Below are 19341 nucleotides of genomic sequence, written 5' to 3'. Positions count from 1 at the left end.
AAAGTTACAGCTATTTCTATGAAGTTGTACAAAATAGCTTTCTTTCGCCAAGACAGTGCGTTTCTCACTGTTACATGCATTTGAATGGGGAACTCGAGCGAAACAAAGTATAAGTTTTCATTATGTGAATAACTTGGAAATCTTAGCTCAAACAGCTGCAAAACCTGTTTGCCCAGCACGGGAACCTTGAGTTCTATAAGATAAAGCCATAAACATGTGTATCCGAGTCTTCTATCAAAAGTTACAGCTATTTATATGAAGTTGTACAAAATAGCTTTCTTTCGCCAAGACAGTGCGTTTCTCACTGTTACATGCATTTGAATGGGGAACTCGACCGAAACAAAGTATAAGTTTTCATTATGTGAATAACTTGGAAATCTTAGCTCAAACAGCTGCAAAACCTGTTTGCCCAGCACGGGAACCTTGAGTTCTATAAGATAAAGCCATAAACATGTGTATCCGAGTCTTCTATCAAAAGTTACAGCTATTTATATGAAGTTGTACAAAATAGCTTTCTTTCGCCAAGACAGTGCGTTTCTCACTGTTACATGCATTTGAATGGGGAACTCGACCGAAACAAAGTATAGGTTTTCATTATGTGAATAACTTGGAAATCTTAGCTCAAACAGCTGCAAAACCTTTTTGCCCAGCACGGAGACCTTGAGTTCTATAAGATAAAGCCATAAACATGTGTATCCGAGTCTTCTATCAAAAGTTACAGCTATTTATATGAAGTTGTACAAAATAGCTTTCTTTCGCCAAGACAGTGCGTTTCTCACTGTTACATGCATTTGAATGGGGAACTCGACCGAAACAAAGTATAAGTTTTCATTATGTGAATAACTTGGAAATCTTAGCTCAAACAGCTGCAAAACCTGTTTGCCCAGCACGGAGACCTTGAGTTCTATAAGATAAAGCCATAAACATGTGTATTCGAGTCTTCTATCAAAAGTTACAGCTATTTATATGAAGTTGTACAAAAACGCTTTCTTTCGCCAAGACAGTGCGTTTCTCACTGTTACATGCATTTGAATGGGGAACTCGACCAAAACAAAGTATAAGTTTTCATTATGTGAATAACTTGGAAATCTTAGCTCAAACAGCTGCAAAACCTGTTTGCCCAGCACGGAGACCTTCAGTTCTATAATATAAGGCCATAAACATGTTTGTCTGAGTCTTCTATCAAAAGTTACAGCTATTTCTATGAAGTTGTACAAAATAGCTTTCTTTCGCCAAGACAGTGCGTTTCTCACTGTTACATGCATTTGAATGGGGAACTCGAGCGAAACAAAGTATAAGTTTTCATTATGTGAATAACTTGGAAATCTTAGCTCAAACAGCTGCAAAACCTGTTTGCCCAGCACGGGAACCTTGAGTTCTATAAGATAAAGCCATAAACATGTGTATCCGAGTCTTCTATCAAAAGTTACAGCTATTTATATGAAGTTGTACAAAATAGCTTTCTTTCGCCAAGACAGTGCGTTTCTCACTGTTACATGCATTTGAATGGGGAACTCGACCGAAACAAAGTATAAGTTTTCATTATGTGAATAACTTGGAAATCTTAGCTCAAACAGCTGCAAAACCTGTTTGCCCAGCACGGGAACCTTGAGTTCTATAAGATAAAGCCATAAACATGTGTATCCGAGTCTTCTATCAAAAGTTACAGCTATTTATATGAAGTTGTACAAAATAGCTTTCTTTCGCCAAGACAGTGCGTTTCTCACTGTTACATGCATTTGAATGGGGAACTCGACCGAAACAAAGTATAGGTTTTCATTATGTGAATAACTTGGAAATCTTAGCTCAAACAGCTGCAAAACCTTTTTGCCCAGCACGGAGACCTTGAGTTCTATAAGATAAAGCCATAAACATGTGTATTCGAGTCTTCTATCAAAAGTTACAGCTATTTATATGAAGTTGTACAAAAACGCTTTCTTTCGCCAAGACAGTGCGTTTCTCACTGTTACATGCATTTGAATGGGGAACTCGACCGAAACAAAGTATAAGTTTTCATTATGTGAATAACTTGGAAATCTTAGCTCAAACAGCTGCAAAACCTGTTTGCCCAGCACGGGAACCTTGAGTTCTATAAGATAAAGCCATAAACATGTGTATCCGAGTCTTCTATCAAAAGTTACAGCTATTTCTATGAAGTTGTACAAAATAGCTTTCTTTCGCCAAGACAGTGCGTTTCTCACTGTTACATGCATTTGAATGGGGAACTCGAGCGAAACAAAGTATAAGTTTTCATTATGTGAATAACTTGGAAATCTTAGCTCAAACAGCTGCAAAACCTGTTTGCCCAGCACGGGAACCTTGAGTTCTATAAGATAAAGCCATAAACATGTGTATCCGAGTCTTCTATCAAAAGTTACAGCTATTTATATGAAGTTGTACAAAATAGCTTTCTTTCGCCAAGACAGTGCGTTTCTCACTGTTACATGCATTTGAATGGGGAACTCGAGCGAAACAAAGTATAAGTTTTCATTATGTGAATAACTTGGAAATCTTAGCTCAAACAGCTGCAAAACCTGTTTGCCCAGCACGGGAACCTTGAGTTCTATAAGATAAAGCCATAAACATGTGTATCCGAGTCTTCTATCAAAAGTTACAGCTATTTATATGAAGTTGTACAAAAACGCTTTCTTTCGCCAAGACAGTGCGTTTCTCACTGTTACATGCATTTGAATGGGGAACTCGACCGAAACAAAGTATAGGTTTTCATTATGTGAATAACTTGGAAATCTTAGCTCAAACAGCTGCAAAACCTGTTTGCCCAGCACGGAGACCTTGAGTTCTATAAGATAAAGCCATAAACATGTGTATTCGAGTCTTCTATCAAAAGTTACAGCTATTTATATGAAGTTGTACAAAAACGCTTTCTTTCGCCAAGACAGTGCGTTTCTCACTGTTACATGCATTTGAATGGGGAACTCGACCGAAACAAAGTATAAGTTTTCATTATGTGAATAACTTGGAAATCTTAGCTCAAACAGCTGCAAAACCTGTTTGCCCAGCACGGGAACCTTGAGTTCTATAAGATAAAGCCATAAACATGTGTATCCGAGTCTTCTATCAAAAGTTACAGCTATTTATATGAAGTTGTACAAAATAGCTTTCTTTCGCCAAGACAGTGCGTTTCTCACTGTTACATGCATTTGAATGGGGAACTCGACCGAAACAAAGTATACGTTTTCATTATGTGAATAACTTGGAAATCTTAGCTCAAACAGCTGCAAAACCTGTTTGCCCAGCACGGAGACCTTGAGTTCTATAAGATAAAGCCATAAACATGTGTATTCGAGTCTTCTATCAAAAGTTACAGCTATTTATATGAAGTTGTACAAAAACGCTTTCTTTCGCCAAGACAGTGCGTTTCTCACTGTTACATGCATTTGAATGGGGAACTCGACCAAAACAAAGTATAAGTTTTCATTATGTGAATAACTTGGAAATCTTAGCTCAAACAGCTGCAAAACCTGTTTGCCCAGCACGGAGACCTTCAGTTCTATAATATAAGGCCATAAACATGTTTGTCTGAGTCTTCTATCAAAAGTTACAGCTATTTCTATGAAGTTGTACAAAATAGCTTTCTTTCGCCAAGACAGTGCGTTTCTCACTGTTACATGCATTTGAATGGGGAACTCGACTGAAACAAAGTATACGTTTTCATTATGTGAATAACTTGGAAATCTTAGCTCAAACAGCTGCAAAACCTGTTTGCCCAGCACGGAGACCTTGAGTTCTATAAGATAAAGCCATAAACATGTGTATTCGAGTCTTCTATCAAAAGTTACAGCTATTTATATGAAGTTGTACAAAAACGCTTTCTTTCGCCAAGACAGTGCGTTTCTCACTGTTACATGCATTTGAATGGGGAACTCGACCAAAACAAAGTATAAGTTTTCATTATGTGAATAACTTGGAAATCTTAGCTCAAACAGCTGCAAAACCTGTTTGCCCAGCACGGAGACCTTGAGTTCTATAAGATAAAGCCATAAACATGTGTATTCGAGTCTTCTATCAAAAGTTACAGCTATTTATATGAAGTTGTACAAAAACGCTTTCTTTCGCCAAGACAGTGCGTTTCTCACTGTTACATGCATTTGAATGGGGAACTCGACCGAAACAAAGTATAGGTTTTCATTATGTGAATAACTTGGAAATCTTAGCTCAAACAGCTGCAAAACCTGTTTTCCCAGCACGGAGACCTTGAGTTCTATAAGATAAAGCCATAAACATGTTTGTCTGAGTCTTCTATCAAAAGTTACAGCTATTTATATGAAGTTGTACAAAAACGCTTTCTTTCGCCAAGACAGTGCGTTTCTCACTGTTACATGCATTTGAATGGGGAACTCGACCGAAACAAAGTATAGGTTTTCATTATGTGAATAACTTGGAAATCTTAGCTCAAACAGCTGCAAAACCTGTTTTCCCAGCACGGAGACCTTGAGTTCTATAAGATAAAGCCATAAACATGTTTGTCCGAGTCTTCTATCAAAAGTTACAGCTATTTATATGAAGTTGTACAAAAACGCTTTCTTTCGCCAAGACAGTGCGTTTCTCACTGTTACATGCATTTGAATGGGGAACTCGACCGAAACAAAGTATAGGTTTTCATTATGTGAATAACTTGGAAATCTTAGCTCAAACAGCTGCAAAACCTTTTTGCCCAGCACGGAGACCTTGAGTTCTATAAGATAAAGCCATAAACATGTGTATCCGAGTCTTCTATCAAAAGTTACAGCTATTTATATGAAGTTGTACAAAAACGCTTTCTTTCGCCAAGACAGTGCATTTCTCACTGTTACATGCATTTGAATGGGGAACTCGACCGAAACAAAGTATAGGTTTTCATTATGTGAATAACTTGGAAATCTTAGCTCAAACAGCTGCAAAACCTGTTTGCCCAGCACGGGAACCTTGAGTTCTATAAGATAAAGCCATAAACATGTGTATCCGAGTCTTCTATCAAAAGTTACAGCTATTTATATGAAGTTGTACAAAAACGCTTTCTTTCGCCAAGACAGTGCGTTTCTCACTGTTACATGCATTTGAATGGGGAACTCGACCGAAACAAAGTATAGGTTTTCATTATGTGAATAACTTGGAAATCTTAGCTCAAACAGCTGCAAAACCTGTTTGCCCAGCACGGAGACCTTGAGTTCTATAAGATAAAGCCATAAACATGTGTATTCGAGTCTTCTATCAAAAGTTACAGCTATTTATATGAAGTTGTACAAAAACGCTTTCTTTCGCCAAGACAGTGCGTTTCTCACTGTTACATGCATTTGAATGGGGAACTCGACCGAAACAAAGTATAAGTTTTCATTATGTGAATAACTTGGAAATCTTAGCTCAAACAGCTGCAAAACCTGTTTGCCCAGCACGGGAACCTTGAGTTCTATAAGATAAAGCCATAAACATGTGTATCCGAGTCTTCTATCAAAAGTTACAGCTATTTCTATGAAGTTGTACAAAATAGCTTTCTTTCGCCAAGACAGTGCGTTTCTCACTGTTACATGCATTTGAATGGGGAACTCGAGCGAAACAAAGTATAAGTTTTCATTATGTGAATAACTTGGAAATCTTAGCTCAAACAGCTGCAAAACCTGTTTGCCCAGCACGGGAACCTTGAGTTCTATAAGATAAAGCCATAAACATGTGTATCCGAGTCTTCTATCAAAAGTTACAGCTATTTATATGAAGTTGTACAAAATAGCTTTCTTTCGCCAAGACAGTGCGTTTCTCACTGTTACATGCATTTGAATGGGGAACTCGACCGAAACAAAGTATAAGTTTTCATTATGTGAATAACTTGGAAATCTTAGCTCAAACAGCTGCAAAACCTGTTTGCCCAGCACGGGAACCTTGAGTTCTATAAGATAAAGCCATAAACATGTGTATCCGAGTCTTCTATCAAAAGTTACAGCTATTTATATGAAGTTGTACAAAATAGCTTTCTTTCGCCAAGACAGTGCGTTTCTCACTGTTACATGCATTTGAATGGGGAACTCGACTGAAACAAAGTATACGTTTTCATTATGTGAATAACTTGGAAATCTTAGCTCAAACAGCTGCAAAACCTGTTTGCCCAGCACGGAGACCTTGAGTTCTATAAGATAAAGCCATAAACATGTGTATTCGAGTCTTCTATCAAAAGTTACAGCTATTTATATGAAGTTGTACAAAAACGCTTTCTTTCGCCAAGACAGTGCGTTTCTCACTGTTACATGCATTTGAATGGGGAACTCGACCAAAACAAAGTATAAGTTTTCATTATGTGAATAACTTGGAAATCTTAGCTCAAACAGCTGCAAAACCTGTTTGCCCAGCACGGAGACCTTCAGTTCTATAATATAAGGCCATAAACATGTTTGTCTGAGTCTTCTATCAAAAGTTACAGCTATTTCTATGAAGTTGTACAAAATAGCTTTCTTTCGCCAAGACAGTGCGTTTCTCACTGTTACATGCATTTGAATGGGGAACTCCACCGAAACAAAGTATAAGTTTTCATTATGTGAATAACTTGGAAATCTTAGCTCAAACAGCTGCAAAACCTGTTTGCCCAGCACGGGAACCTTGAGTTCTATAAGATAAAGCCATAAACATGTGTATCCGAGTCTTCTATCAAAAGTTACAGCTATTTATATGAAGTTGTACAAAATAGCTTTCTTTCGCCAAGACAGTGCGTTTCTCACTGTTACATGCATTTGAATGGGGAACTCGACCGAAACAAAGTATAAGTTATCATTATGTGAATAACTTGGAAATCTTAGCTCAAACAGCTGCAAAACCTGTTTGCCCAGCACGGGAACCTTGAGTTCTATAAGATAAAGCCATAAACATGTGTATCCGAGTCTTCTATCAAAAGTTACAGCTATTTATATGAAGTTGTACAAAATAGCTTTCTTTCGCCAAGACAGTGCGTTTCTCACTGTTACATGCATTTGAATGGGGAACTCGACCGAAACAAAGTATAGGTTTTCATTATGTGAATAACTTGGAAATCTTAGCTCAAACAGCTGCAAAACCTTTTTGCCCAGCACGGAGACCTTGAGTTCTATAAGATAAAGCCATAAACATGTGTATCCGAGTCTTCTATCAAAAGTTACAGCTATTTCTATGAAGTTGTACAAAATAGCTTTCTTTCGCCAAGACAGTGCGTTTCTCACTGTTACATGCATTTGAATGGGGAACTCCACCGAAACAAAGTATAAGTTTTCATTATGTGAATAACTTGGAAATCTTAGCTCAAACAGCTGCAAAACCTGTTTGCCCAGCACGGGAACCTTGAGTTCTATAAGATAAAGCCATAAACATGTGTATCCGAGTCTTCTATCAAAAGTTACAGCTATTTATATGAAGTTGTACAAAAACGCTTTCTTTCGCCAAGACAGTGCGTTTCTCACTGTTACATGCATTTGAATGGGGAACTCGACCGAAACAAAGTATAGGTTTTCATTATGTGAATAACTTGGAAATCTTAGCTCAAACAGCTGCAAAACCTGTTTGCCCAGCACGGAGACCTTGAGTTCTATAAGATAAAGCCATAAACATGTGTATTCGAGTCTTCTATCAAAAGTTACAGCTATTTATATGAAGTTGTACAAAAACGCTTTCTTTCGCCAAGACAGTGCGTTTCTCACTGTTACATGCATTTGAATGGGGAACTCGACCGAAACAAAGTATAAGTTTTCATTATGTGAATAACTTGGAAATCTTAGCTCAAACAGCTGCAAAACCTGTTTGCCCAGCACGGGAACCTTGAGTTCTATAAGATAAAGCCATAAACATGTGTATCCGAGTCTTCTATCAAAAGTTACAGCTATTTATATGAAGTTGTACAAAATAGCTTTCTTTCGCCAAGACAGTGCGTTTCTCACTGTTACATGCATTTGAATGGGGAACTCGACTGAAACAAAGTATACGTTTTCATTATGTGAATAACTTGGAAATCTTAGCTCAAACAGCTGCAAAACCTGTTTGCCCAGCACGGAGACCTTGAGTTCTATAAGATAAAGCCATAAACATGTGTATTCGAGTCTTCTATCAAAAGTTACAGCTATTCATATGAAGTTGTACAAAAACGCTTTCTTTCGCCAAGACAGTGCGTTTCTCACTGTTACATGCATTTGAATGGGGAACTCGACCGAAACAAAGTATAAGTTTTCATTATGTGAATAACTTGGAAATCTTAGCTCAAACAGCTGCAAAACCTGTTTGCCCAGCACGGAGACCTTCAGTTCTATAATATAAGGCCATAAACATGTTTGTCTGAGTCTTCTATCAAAAGTTACAGCTATTTCTATGAAGTTGTACAAAATAGCTTTCTTTCGCCAAGACAGTGCGTTTCTCACTGTTACATGCATTTGAATGGGGAACTCGAGCGAAACAAAGTATAAGTTTTCATTATGTGAATAACTTGGAAATCTTAGCTCAAACAGCTGCAAAACCTGTTTGCCCAGCACGGGAACCTTGAGTTCTATAAGATAAAGCCATAAACATGTGTATCCGAGTCTTCTATCAAAAGTTACAGCTATTTATATGAAGTTGTACAAAATAGCTTTCTTTCGCCAAGACAGTGCGTTTCTCACTGTTACATGCATTTGAATGGGGAACTCGACCGAAACAAAGTATAAGTTTTCATTATGTGAATAACTTGGAAATCTTAGCTCAAACAGCTGCAAAACCTGTTTGCCCAGCACGGGAACCTTGAGTTCTATAAGATAAAGCCATAAACATGTGTATCCGAGTCTTCTATCAAAAGTTACAGCTATTTATATGAAGTTGTACAAAATAGCTTTCTTTCGCCAAGACAGTGCGTTTCTCACTGTTACATGCATTTGAATGGGGAACTCGACCGAAACAAAGTATAGGTTTTCATTATGTGAATAACTTGGAAATCTTAGCTCAAACAGCTGCAAAACCTTTTTGCCCAGCACGGAGACCTTGAGTTCTATAAGATAAAGCCATAAACATGTGTATCCGAGTCTTCTATCAAAAGTTACAGCTATTTATATGAAGTTGTACAAAATAGCTTTCTTTCGCCAAGACAGTGCGTTTCTCACTGTTACATGCATTTGAATGGGGAACTCCACCGAAACAAAGTATAAGTTTTCATTATGTGAATAACTTGGAAATCTTAGCTCAAACAGCTGCAAAACCTGTTTGCCCAGCACGGAGACCTTGAGTTCTATAAGATAAAGCCATAAACATGTGTATTCGAGTCTTCTATCAAAAGTTACAGCTATTTATATGAAGTTGTACAAAAACGCTTTCTTTCGCCAAGACAGTGCGTTTCTCACTGTTACATGCATTTGAATGGGGAACTCGACCAAAACAAAGTATAAGTTTTCATTATGTGAATAACTTGGAAATCTTAGCTCAAACAGCTGCAAAACCTGTTTGCCCAGCACGGAGACCTTCAGTTCTATAATATAAGGCCATAAACATGTTTGTCTGAGTCTTCTATCAAAAGTTACAGCTATTTCTATGAAGTTGTACAAAATAGCTTTCTTTCGCCAAGACAGTGCGTTTCTCACTGTTACATGCATTTGAATGGGGAACTCGAGCGAAACAAAGTATAAGTTTTCATTATGTGAATAACTTGGAAATCTTAGCTCAAACAGCTGCAAAACCTGTTTGCCCAGCACGGGAACCTTGAGTTCTATAAGATAAAGCCATAAACATGTGTATCCGAGTCTTCTATCAAAAGTTACAGCTATTTATATGAAGTTGTACAAAATAGCTTTCTTTCGCCAAGACAGTGCGTTTCTCACTGTTACATGCATTTGAATGGGGAACTCGACCGAAACAAAGTATAGGTTTTCATTATGTGAATAACTTGGAAATCTTAGCTCAAACAGCTGCAAAACCTGTTTGCCCAGCACGGGGATATTGAACTTCATATAAATAGCTGTAACTTTTGATAGAAGACTCAGACACATTATGAATAGAATTATTATTATTATTATATTATTATGAATAGAATTCAATATCCCCGTGCTGGGCAAACGGGTTTTGCAGCTATTTGAGCTAAGATTTTCAAGTTATTCACATAATGAAAACCTATAATTTGTTTCGGGCGAGTTCCCCATTCAAATGCATGTAATCGTCAGAAACGCACTGTCTTGGCGAAAGAAAGCGTTTTTGTACAACTTCATATAAATCGCTGTAACTTCTGATAGAAGATTCAGACTCACATATTTATGGCTTTATCTTATAGAATTCATTATCCCCTTGCTGGGCAAACAGGTTTTGCAGCTGTTTGAGCTAAGATTTTCAAGTTATTCACATAATGAAAACCTATACTTTGTTTCGGGCGAGTTCCCCATTCAAATGCATGTAATCGTCAGAAACGCACTGTCTTGGCGAAATAAAGCGTTTTTGCACAACTTCATATAAATCGGTGTAACTTTTGATAGAAGATTCAGATATACGTATTCATGGCTTTATCTCATAGAATTCAATATCCCCGTGCTGGGAAAACAGGTTTTGCAGCTGTTTGAGCTAAGATTTTCAAGTTATTCACATAATGAAAACCTATACTTTGCGTATGGCGAGAACTCCATTCAAATGCATGTAATAGCGAGAAACGCACTAACGTGGTGAAATAAAGCGTTTTTTCATAAACTTCATAGATTCTTCCTGCCTGTGGGCGTCAAACTAGACCCCCCCCCCCCCTCCTTTCTGTAACTATCAAAACTATCATAGTCTAAACGGTCAACAATTTGCAAATAAATGACTTATAATTGTGCTTACCTGGTCCAGATGATCCACAGCCCCTTTGGATTTGTTATAATCCAGGATGATGTGGGGCTTTCTCTTCCCAGAGTCCTGGACTTGTAGCTCACGGTGCCTGGTGCCCAATAAGACAACATTTTTTCTTTGCTTGGGGATTGTAGGAAACCACAGCCTTATCCCCCCTGTAGCGACCTGGACGGGAGAGACGATTATCGAATCTTACAGCCCGATTAATTTGCTCAAATCTTTTTTTTTGACATGGTAGCAGGAAATAGAAGAGCCCTGTCTCCCGATCCCACAGGCTTGTTGTTGTTTCATGTGAGACCAGTACAGGCCAGTTGCAGGCTTACAAGCCCCATGTAAGCCTGCAACTCCTCCTCATCTATGTCCTTCCAGTCTTTTACCTACCTGTTGCCCTGCAGGTTGGTGAAATGCAGGATTAGCTGCATAATGTCCTCTGCAAAAAAAAGATGGAAAGTGCTCACAGGGCTGCTACAAATTGCATAATGGTCCTCGGGTTAAAATGGGAGGAGGAAAAAATGGCAGGACCTCTTCATGTGTGGGTTGCCACATGATTTTTCCATTTTTAGATCTCCACTGGCCATCCTCCAGTCTTGTCTCTTCATCCTGCTCTTCGTCGTCCTCCTCCTCACATGAGCTGCAAAGCTCCTCGGTGCCTGGCAAAAATTCTTCTTCGCTGTCAGAAGTATCTCCACTGCTTGTGGTATCGTTTTCACTTTCTGAAGAGTGCAAAACCGCAGCAACAGCCTCCTCTAAACTGAGTGCACGCTTCATTGTGTCTGTGCAGAAATGAGCACTCAGACCAGGCTGTAAAGTATTCTCATAGACTTCAAAGGCGCACCTGAATAAACATGCTATAGCATATCCAATAAGAGAGAGGAGGCACACTCTTGATCAAGAAAAAACATAAACGCACGCCTTTGATCCCCCCCCCCTCTCTTTCTCTCTCTCTCTCTCTCTCTCTCTCTCTCTCTCTCTCTCTCTCTCTCACACACACACACACACACACACACACACACACACACACACACACACACACACACACACACACACCATTTTATGGTGGTTAGCTGTTTTATTGTCATGCATTTTACAGGGTAAGATAACCATGTCCTGCATTCAAAACCACTGAAAATGTCTATGGTGGTGCTGTGCCTAATATTGTGCTGGTGTATGCTGGGTAATGGCACAGCTAGCGACTGGGTGACTTTATTCACCCGCTTCGGCTGTTATCAGTCCATACAATGGGCGTTATTAGCACAAATCAGTCCCATAGATATGGACAATCTCCTGCTAGATTGTTCAGAAGGTTGTTATCATCCATCCAGATGGAGGATCACTAACAGGAGCGTGGGAAGACTCCAGAATTCACTCTGGCTGGAATCCGGTGGATACAGCAGTGTTTACAGGTAAGACCGTTTAAACGGACAGCATTTATAGAATGACTATTAAAAGTCAGCGAGTGTCAATAATGTTAATGTGGTTATGTTAGTAATACACCGAGTGCTAATATAACAGCTTTAAGATGCATTTGTAGATGTTATTACGTGTTTTACCGTCTTTATGGTGCTAGCTTAAAGTTACGGTGTAAACGTTAGCTTATATTAGAGTAAAGCTGTTACTGTTTAAACGACGTTTGCACAGAAATATTAGCTTCTGTCATGACAGATGTCATTACTAGTTAATAAAGTTTCCATTAAAGTGTTTAATCGCAGCCACAGATTGACAGCAAATATCTCGATTAGCTTCAGTGCATCTGTAATAAATATGTGCAAGTTTCAGTGCTTCGTTTAAACTGTATGATACTTATACTGACCCAGGGTCAGTGTAAAATACAATCCTAGCTGTGTGAATAAAGCCTGGCTCCTTTAATCCTGCATGGCAAACCTCAGGATGCAGGCTATTATTACTCTTTCCTGCTGGCACACCTGTCACACCTGAGAGTCAGCTAGAAACGTACAGTGACGTTGACATCATGCAAAGACTGCCAGACTCTGTAATACTGCAAATGATCAGTGACTCAAGTTAACACTAAACTTTAAACAGTACCTCTGTGTCTCTGTGTGCTGAACATTTAGGATTGAGTCAGGCTGCATCAGCTGAAGCTGTTATTTGTATATATCAGTATTTTTTTTTAATTCAGGTGTGGGGAAAATACGTAAGACTACAGTGAAGCGATGTACCAGATTAATCCCTGGCCAAAGGTATCGTACTTAAATCACACTACTGATCCAGCCACATCAGCCTTTTGTGAGGTCTGTTTAAAGTAGACTTTCCTGAGAGGTGGACTGTGAGCACAGAAACACGTTCATACATACAGCTGCAGCAAACTTACATTAATTTTAAATAGATTTGTTACTCTGATGTCTGTCTCTGTCATGGTCCTGGGTCGTTGACCCAGCGTTTTGTGTTTTGTGATTATTTTCCTCTGTTCTAGTTATTCTGTGTCCTCCCCCCTTGTGTCCGGTTAGGGTTCTAGATTTCCTGTTTTGTTCTGAAAGTCTGTGTCTGTTGTCATTGTGTTCAGCCTGTCTCCTCCGGTCCTCATGTGTATTGGGTTCAGCTGTTCGTCCCTCCTGTGTGTGATTACCTTGTGTGTGTGTATATTTAGTGGGTGTCGGTCTGTGTTCATTGTCAGCTCATCTGCGTTCATCTGTGTATCTCTGTGTTTCTTGGTATCCTGTTCCTTAGTCTGCGTCTCTCTGCTCTGCTCTCTGTTTTGTTAAGATTTCAGGTTTGCTCTTTAGTTTCTCCCAGTTTAGGTTTCCGTTAGTAATCTCTCACGATTCGCTGCCTGTTTCTGCCACTGCCACCTTGCAAATAAACGTCACTCGAATCATCAGTCACTGCCGCATTTTGGGTCCTCCTTTTCCTCCACACCACACGGCTCACTCCGCCAGCCGTGACAGTCTCTGTGTTAGTCCTCTGACAGACTGGTGACCTGTCCAGGTGTGCTCTACCTATGACTACTGGGACAGGCTCTAGCCTCTGTAATAGAATTTTTCTGATATTTTCATTTAAAGTATTTAAGTGCTTATGCATATGCTTAGTTGTGACACTGTTATAGAGTGTTCAGTGAAAGTTTCTAAAACTAGATGAACTTACTTCAGCGTCAGCAGTTTGAGAAAACAACTCCCTTTACAGGTGCTGATAAGGCCAAGGGCACAAAACAGCTTAACCATTGATCCGTTAGGTTTCATAGCGAGACACGTGAAGTGTGGTAGGATCAGTTTGTAACTTCCTCCCTCTTCCTTGGAATGCATAAAGGAGGAGGAGCACAACGTCTGTGGCAGCGCTGACATGACTGAACTGTAATGTTTGATGTGTGTTGGCGCAGTAATAAATAGCTTGATCACAGCTCTTTCTGTGTTGCAGACTTTATTTAAAAAATTCCACGACCCCCCCCCCCCCCCCCCCCCCCCCCCTCCCACTGTGAACATGAATTGAATATTCAGAAGACATTTGTTTAAATAGTTCTACAAATCTGAGCTGTTGGTGTGTCCTTGGATTGTGTGGTAATAATATTAGAGCTAGTAATCTTTCTTACTGAATCTCTACTATGAGTCATGTTACCTGAGATTAATTCTATGTTTACCTGTCAGCCTGGACGAATGTGCTGTGTGAAGGAAATTAAATTAAATCAGGTCTGAACTGCGTACATTTGAGGAACCTGTTCATATTTAATTGAAATATGAACCAGTGTTTTTTTTTTGATTGCTGATTCCAAGATAGTCTTTGTGGAAATCGTGTTTGGCTTTTTGTTATTTTAATTCTCTTTTCTGTTTTCCAGAACAGTTCTCCACAGTCGCTGTCCATATGGGTCAGTGGGACCAAGAAGCACTCTGCTAATGTGTGGACTCTGACCAGCAACATCCAGCAGGACCCAGACAGCGTTTTCTATCTCCCAGCTGGAGTTTTTTGTTTGTCTGTGACTGGAGAGTCAGATTTTTGTTGAGCTTCACACTTGCAGAGGTAAGTCAGTTTGCAGAGATCCCTCCTACCCTGGCTTTTATGTGCTGGATTTCTTATCTGAAACAGTAATATTTCAGTGACTGCTGCTTATACCACAGGTTAATACACTCTACTGATCCCTGATAGGAGATCCAACAAAGAAGCCTGGTGGATGTTTGTTTACAGTCTGATGATGGGACATCATGCTCTGCATCTTTAAAGTTTGTCTCTTGATTATTATTCATACCCAGTAATGTGAAGTATGCTCATATCTACTATAACTGAACCAACCTGGTGCTCTTCATTTATGGAGGCTGTTGAGTCTGAATGTTGGATATTGTGTATCTCGTGTTCTCTGGGCTTTGTTGTCCTCAGTCTTTTTGCAGGATCAGAAAGCAAAACCAGGAGGCGCGTAAATGTTTCTTCTCCATGATGTTTCTTCAAATGTTTCTTCTGGATGATGATATGACCGTGACACGGGATGCCACCTTTGGTCTTGTGATGAAGCAAAGCTCAGGAAGAAGTGTGATTAAATGGTACCAACATGTTGAGAAGGATGTACAGGGGCACCTGCAGCCAAATCCAAGCTTCAGCTTAGTTGTAGTTGCAGAATGCTATAGGACTGAGACAGCTGAGGCATCAAATGTTTGATTAAACGGAAGAAAAAGAGAATTTTTTTCCCTATAATTATCACTTCTTAAAATCTGTAGCAACTTCAAGTCTGTCAGCATGCTGAGCATGCTCAGAATGTGACAATATATTTTTGTTCAATATTTAATTTCTTTCAGTTGCAATTGTTAAATGAAAAAAATATATATTCTTATAATTAAGCAAACTAATTTATCAAAAAAATATATATACATATGTCTGTATTAGTTTTAATTAATTAATTTGACACCTGTATTGAAAATACCATATTGTATTCATATAGAATCAGTATGGTATCATTGTTTGTCTGCTCACTGATTGTTGAAACTAAGAGCTAGTTTGATCTGTTTAGATCTAAAGTATCCAAAGTTGAGCTCTGATGTTTCTTCACCCCTGTGTGTGTGATATGTGATTTCCTACATGCTGGCAGAGCAGAGCGGCAATTTGTGCTCACAGATGGTGACAGTGTGGAGAGACGGTGGTGTTTCCTCAGAAGAACCAGCAGAGTCACAAAGGACACCAGTCCATCTCACCACCTTGACTCACTGACTGATGCTCGTCTGCACTGCACAGAGGAAATCAACTGACCGAGGTTTGTCCAGTGACGTGTTATGAATGTATATTTGTTTTATGCTTACAGATATGTTTTTCTTGACAGAGGCTCTGCAGAGGTTAGACAAAGCAGAGAAAATATGTGCTTTACATTTTACTGTGATTTATTGAGATATTTGTTGCCTGATGTTCAGCAGGAATGGAGAAATAGAATCAAAGGGAGATGTTTTTGATGTTTTTGTAATGATGTAAGTAAATCTTCAATATTATTTATTTGCTTGGTTATATTAGGAGTGTTTCTGAGTGAGGGGGAGAGGAGTCATCATCCAGGTAAAGTGACGTGGATCAGTGGATACACTTGTCTCCCCTTTAAAGGAGACGATCCAAGTCATCCTTAAATGTTAGTGCTTTCAAATACACAAACATTTTTAAAGGACAAAAATGAACATCCAACTTTGACTGTAATACAAAATAAATCTTTGCATGTGTGTTTTCAAACTCTCAGATGGGCAGGATATCAGTCTTGGACTGTCTAACCTGCCGGAGCAGCATTGAATGACCACCGCACATGAGCATGTTCCTGCAACATTCAGCATCTGATCCTTCATCTGTGTGCTGCTGCTTTTGGTAAGTGAGTTACCCAACTCCAGTAACTCTAAACACATGCCATCCATTTCTAACGGCCTGGTTACTTCCTGTCAGTTACTTTATTTTATTTTTTATTTTTTTTATTTTTATTTTTTTGCCTGTCCCGTTTGGCTCTTTTGCCATCAGAATTATTGTCTAAAGGCAAAGAAAGATGCCCAACGGATTTACTTTACCAAATTGACCATCCCAGCCTTGCCATAATGGTCCATTTGATTCACCTTTTATTGTTTATTTTATTTTCATTTACTGAATACGGGACAGACTTGACTGGGGGAAAGAAGGGGAGAAAGAAAGAGGGAAAGAGAAACAGCTGAGAAGAGGGACGGGGGAGAAGGGCAAAAGACAAAAACCAACAGAATGGGCAGGGAAAAAAGAAAATGCATATATCGATCACCTGGGATCACCTGTTGAGAAAGAAAAAAGAAAACAAGCAGAAGAGAACAAGAGTAATAGAATAAACAACATCACAATGATATATGGGAATATGACAGTAAATACTAAATATTAAACATTATTGTGCAGCACATAAGATCAACAGAACACAGTGTGCTTTGAGGTAGGAGCCAAAAAGGGTGTAGTTTGTGGGTGTGATCACCCGTGTGTACACCTGTGAGCATGGACACGCTTGCTTTTTTAAAAGGTTCCTTCATGTAATGATCTGCTAGAGGGTGTGGGGGGGCCACAGCCCCGTCCTCCAGGGCATGAAGCAGGTATGGAGGAGATCAAAACTCCAGACATCCAGAGGCCCCCAGAACACAAGAGACCAAGGAAGACCAACAGAGGGGCAGCCGCACCACTGTCCCAGAAAGAGCTGAGGAGAGTCCCAGATGAGGGCTCACTCAGCAGCCGCGGAGCAGAAGCCAGTGGGAGTTGCAGTGACGCGCCCGTGAGCTCCGCCGGCTCCAGCCAGCTGTGCCTGAGTGACCGAGCCCCAGGCCGAGAGGCCGGGGGCACCCCACCTCCGAAGTGGCCCGAGCGAGCCCCAGGCTCCAGGCCCCGATAAGCGGCCGCCAAGGAGTGAGCCGGTGTGTACCCGGATGCCCATCCCCAGACATAAAGAACCACCAACGCACCGATGTCTGAGGGAGTCCGCCACTGGCAGGGGGAGTGGTGGGGGGAGATAGACCTCCAAACCTTGGAGGGCCTGAGATGTCCCCAGAGAGGTGGCGTCTGATACCCAACCTGACATGTAGACACAGACATACAGGCACACACAGATACAAACATCCATTCCCACCCTCATGCTCTCATATGCACTTACTCAACCAACGTGGAGACAGACATAAAGAGACGCTGTACACACGATCACACTCCCCAAGCGTACTCTACGAATCGGGTCTAGGTACCCTTGCCCCTGGAGGGGGGAACTGCACCTAGACCCAGGTGGTGTTACCCTTTTCCCTGCGGTGGGGAGAGGCAGACCGCCCCGACTCCACAGCAGCAAGGAGGCCCCACACTCCAGACCGCAGCCGGACGGCCAACTCCTCCTCCTAGCCCCCCGCTCCAACAAGCCGCAGAGAATGGGGGTGAGAGAAGACTCCAAACCTCCCTCCACCCGCTCATTGTAGTGTTGATACATGTGTGTTCTAAGGTGCATTTAAAACCCAGGAGGGCATGGAGCTACCTGCCAGAGAGCAGCAGGTAAGCGCATGGTCCCTCCTGCTAGCCCTCAATGTCTACGTGTATTTAAAATTGAGAGGTGGGCAACGACGCCAGGGGTGAGGTGTACACCGTGATGGTAACTTGGATTCCGTGCATCGTGCCCACCCCCAAGATCCTATATGTATTTGTAATGAGAGTGTGAGTACCTGTCAGTTACTTTAGAAACCATGTGGTCACCTGACCTAACACTGTTTCTTCCTCTTCCCCTTAATGTTCAAGTGTCAAATGTCAAACAGCTGGAGAAGAAACTACACCAGTGTACTGGGATGTTTCAGCAACACGTGCCAGATGCTGTTCCTTCATGGTGACATCACCAGAGACAGTCCCGCCCACCTCAGGACCCATTGATTATGATGATTATAATGATGACAGCGAGCAGAACTAAGACTGTAAAAATCCACGACCAGAATGTTTAGATGCTTTCTAATTATTAATGAATACTGAGAGCCTCTTTCTGTGTTTTGTCTGTTTTGGGTTTTTACCTCATTTGTTACTAACAAAGTTCACCAAACTCACACAGTTTACATTCTGCGTCAAGGTTTAATTTCTTAGAAATCATAGTTTTTCTCCTTTTCTCTTTTTCTCTTTTGTAATTGATGACAATTACAAAAGTCACTGCGCTGCAGTGAATATACTGCGCTGCTTCCTTTTATTGCGTCACACATTGCTTTAAGTTTTTCAGTGTCCAGTTATTTTTTACTGCTGTTTGAATTCTCTGAATGTTTGACCCTGTAGACAGTTTGATGGACTGCTTGTCTTCCTGTTTGTTACCGCCGCCTGTTTTTGACTAAAGATTTGGATTTCTGACTTTAACACAGACTCTTCGTGTCCTCCCTTTGTGTCCTCTTCCTCTGTGAATGTGTTGCATGTGTCACAGATTCCTTTTATTAACTCACCACTGTCCGCAGTGTTGGGAAATCCATACCAGGCTGGAACGAGTCAAGGTAGGTGAGCATCCACGAGAAGACACAGCAGATGCATCCTACTAATACTGACAGGACCAGGAGACTCCAGAAACCGAGCATCTTCTCTTCAGTGCCATCCTCTCCTGTCACCCTCTCTGCCCGCAGCTCTTTGAGTATGGGGTAGATAAGAAACCCTTATTACTAA

General features: G+C 40.4%; 1 long non-coding RNA gene across 8 annotated transcripts; it reads left to right on the top strand.

The window, feature by feature from the left end:
- Positions 1-11929: 11929 nt before the first annotated feature.
- LOC143418557 (uncharacterized) lies at positions 11930-19044 on the top strand. Of its 8 annotated transcripts, none has more exons than XR_013098547.1 (7): positions 11930-12179; positions 12914-12974; positions 14566-14742; positions 14841-15961; positions 16213-16321; positions 16427-16548; positions 18451-19044. It is a non-coding gene; the product is annotated as an uncharacterized LOC143418557 (long non-coding RNA). The 8 variants fall into 8 exon arrangements; XR_013098546.1 differs by having other exon boundaries at positions 14561-14742; XR_013098552.1 differs by lacking the exon at positions 12914-12974 and having other exon boundaries at positions 11932-12179; positions 14561-14742; positions 14841-15257; positions 15826-15961.
- The last annotated feature ends 297 nt before the right edge of the window (positions 19045-19341 follow it).

Source organism: Maylandia zebra, linkage group LG5 (genome assembly GCF_041146795.1).
Source record: "Maylandia zebra isolate NMK-2024a linkage group LG5, Mzebra_GT3a, whole genome shotgun sequence".
Classification (NCBI taxonomy): Eukaryota; Metazoa; Chordata; class Actinopteri; order Cichliformes; family Cichlidae; genus Maylandia; species Maylandia zebra.
The sequence above is the reverse complement of the archived record's forward strand: the minus strand, read 5'-3'. Positions and strand labels throughout refer to the sequence as shown.